Source organism: Calliphora vicina, chromosome 4 (assembly GCF_958450345.1).
Source record: "Calliphora vicina chromosome 4, idCalVici1.1, whole genome shotgun sequence".
Lineage (NCBI taxonomy): Eukaryota > Metazoa > Arthropoda > Insecta > Diptera > Calliphoridae > Calliphora > Calliphora vicina.
Genome location: NC_088783.1, coordinates 27,966,337 through 27,969,941, shown reverse-complemented (window position 1 = coordinate 27,969,941; position 3,605 = coordinate 27,966,337).

Genomic DNA, 3,605 nt, shown 5'->3' with positions numbered 1-3,605 from the left:
TGTTTTTCCAATGTTTCACACTTGATTGGTTGGGATCTTATAACCAAATATGTAGGTATGTAAGTATATATTATAACATTGTATGTGCTATTTCTAGGCTAACAAATTTTACCAGAAATTTACTTGCATATTATTCACTTTTTTCAAAGTTACTTGCTGGTTTTTAGCAACAAAAAAGAAAATGGTATAAAATGTTGAAACTTTAAATAAATACAACTACGACGAATTTGAAATGACCTACAAAATGAAATTAAAGGGAGACCTTAAATAAAGTATTTGTATTTCTGGACTTCACAAGTCAAATATATAAAGGGTATTTTATTAAGTGCTTCCAATCTTTCAATTTAAATAAATCAAAGTGAGTGTGAGCTAACATCGAAATATTTTATTTGTTTGAAAGGACTTCGATGTCATTATTTAAGGAATATAACATTATCCAATTTTCCATGACTGCGGCACATATATCAGGCTAAATTTGACCGATGCCATGGGTTATGTTGGCTTTGAGGGCCGCTGTGGTTTGTGGCTTATTCGCATAAAGGTCAACACGGATTCAAATCGCACGATCTCGGTGACCAGTTCACATCACCTCCACAATTTTATAATTTTCATGTGTTATTGAAAGGCATTTTGGTATTTTGCAAATAAGCCCGTGATATACAAATCTATGATTGGATATATCGAATGAAATTTATATGAAAAATAATTTTTCTGTCACATTTAAAGCCGTAATACTCCAAAAATTCAACCCTACACTCAAAGAAATGATATACGACTACAGTAAAAACAAAACCAGTAATAAAGAAAACAAAAAAAACAAACGATGAAAACATGGACAAAATGAAACAAAAACACAACGTGTTGCAAGTAACCAATAATTTTTTGTAGGCAAAAAAATAAATGAAATGAACAAAAACAAAAATCAGATGCAAAAATGAAGAAAAACAGGACGATGACGACAACAACAAGAGAAAGTAGGAAGAAGAGTTCTGGAAAAAAACTTTATGTTATATTCCGGTTTAGTGGTTTTTGTGGTTACAAACGAGAAAACTCATTAAAGTTTCTTCATTTCAACACCATCCTTTCGTTTCGTTACGATACGATTCGTTTTGTTTTTCGATTTTGCAGTAGAATGGTTCGGCAGCAATTGAAGAGTAAAACAGCTTGGCCAAAAGGCCACACCATAATAATATCCTTTCTACATACACAAAACCAATCGAATTACTTTATCCCACTGGACATGAGAATTTAGAGCACAAACCAAAAAAAAAACATATATATAAAGATTGAAAACAAAAATATTATAACAAAATACTCTAATGCTTAAATTAGAAAAAAATAAACAAAAAAATAATAAAGAAGAATTATGAATATGGATGGGTATGAATGTAAAAGATAAAGTTTTTCCACTCATTTTCTCATACGTTTTATTTAATGAATATGAGAATTCATAAAATTCATTAGTTTTTAGTACGTCATATTTAAGCAGATTTTAATTAAATATTTTCACTATTTAATATAAATGAATAAATGAAAATAAAAACTAATAAAGCGTAAACGTGATGATGATGAAGTGTATAGAAAAAATAACAAATAACTTATCTAGTGGCATGTTACACTTACCCTTATTATGGTTGAGCAGGGGTTTAAATCTGAAACGATTAAAGAAAAAAATATTTAGTAAATATATGAATTTAATATTGCAGTTTTATTTTCTATATTAATTATTCTATGTACATAAGTGATGTAAATATGCAGACAAATTACGAAATTTCAGACGGATTTACATCCTCAGTGGAGCTGAATCACACCGATTGCTCACCAAAGCTTATGGTGAATGTGTTCGATCGATCCAACATGAGACAGAGGGTATGTTCTGTTCAGAAGTGGTGATTTTGACACGGAAGACAGCCCAGTTTGAAGACCATGAATTGGAGGCATTACTCCATGAAGATTACCGTCAAATTCAACAAGAACATTCAAAATTATTGGGAGTTACTCAAGCAACAGAATTCATCCAAAATGAGAATTGAAGCGGCGAGACCAAGAAATACTATTTTGCATGTCCCAAATTATGCTTGAACGAAAAGAAAAGGGTTCCATCTATTATAAGCTGCAGAAATCTGACCATACCATCACCGGTAACCGGTACCGAATGCAAATAATTTGTTTGAAGCGAGCATTTGCCGAAAAACGCCCAGAATATGCGGTAAGACATGAAACCGTAATATTACATCATGACAATGCTCTGACTCAAGTTGCAATACCTGTATTTAGAATGAAGTGGTTGTGAAGTTTTGCCTCACCCTTCTTGCCCCTTCCGACTACTATTCGTTTCGATCGATGCAGAACGCTCTTTCTAAGATACGCTGCACTTTGGAACAGAGTATACGATATTGGGTTGATTCCTTCTCGGCCTCAAAATATGAGCAGTTCTTTTGGATCGAATTCAATACGTTGGCAGAAAATGGAAAATGGTCATAGCTAACAATGGCCAATACTTTGAGTAAATTTGTATTGTAAAAATGTTTCGAAATAAAAGCTAAACATTTAAAAAAACCCGCATTTTTAATTCATACACCCAATATGTAAGTTAACATTACAATGTATGGAGCCTATTCAGATAACAGGTAGGATTTTTAATTTGCCGACCTTTTTTGATCATTTAATCATTCAATACATTTTTTAAGCTATTTTGTAATGGATTTGAACTCAAAAAATTTATTATGATTAAATTCGTAAAAAATTGTAAATAAATACATCTGGAATTCCCTAGATAAAAATCCTAATCAGGTGGGTCAACGTTTGATATTTACACTGACAAAAAGTTGATGAGTAAGATATTGGAGATTTTTGCAGGTGCATATATACACACTGTGCATACATACACAAGCAGAGAAAAAAAATGGTTGAGGTAACCATAAACTAAGAGCAACATATCGAGCCCTTAGCGCCAAATTATCGTAAGCGACATTTTCTAAATTTTTTTTATTGCTAAAATTCAAATGTTATGGTCCGACTGATGTTTTAGCGTTCTCAGAATATCAAAATTGTTAATAACTTCAAAATTATAGGGGGTAAGATTTTATCGTAAGTTAATGTTTACATTTTACAGTAATCGAATTTTATGGTAAGCGACATATAGTGGTATAGAAAAAAAGAGGTAAATAAATCTGTAACTTCCAAATGGTTAGATTGATTTGAATGAAATTTCACATGCGCAAAGAAGAAGTATTCTCGAGTTCAAGTTCTGAACGTGGACCTCATTTGCCCATCAGGGTTGCAACCAAGAGTCCTCAAAGTAGGACACCTCGGGTATATTACATTTTTAACATGATCCTATTTCTTCGTTTGTGTTCCGATTTCAAAAAAATTACACACATAAAATCTCTTTTGAGTGCTACAAAAGACCTAGTCGTATCTACCAATTGTCTTTTATAGCTTAGGAGATATTCGCATTTGAAAGTTAAATTTTCAACATTTTTTCCCAATCTACTTCAGTTTTTTGATAACAGCGTATCCAAATATTTTCCGGGTTTTTCCAGTTTTTCTTCATAGGACTAACAACATACGTATGTGTCAAATAAGAAAAGAACTGTTTAAAA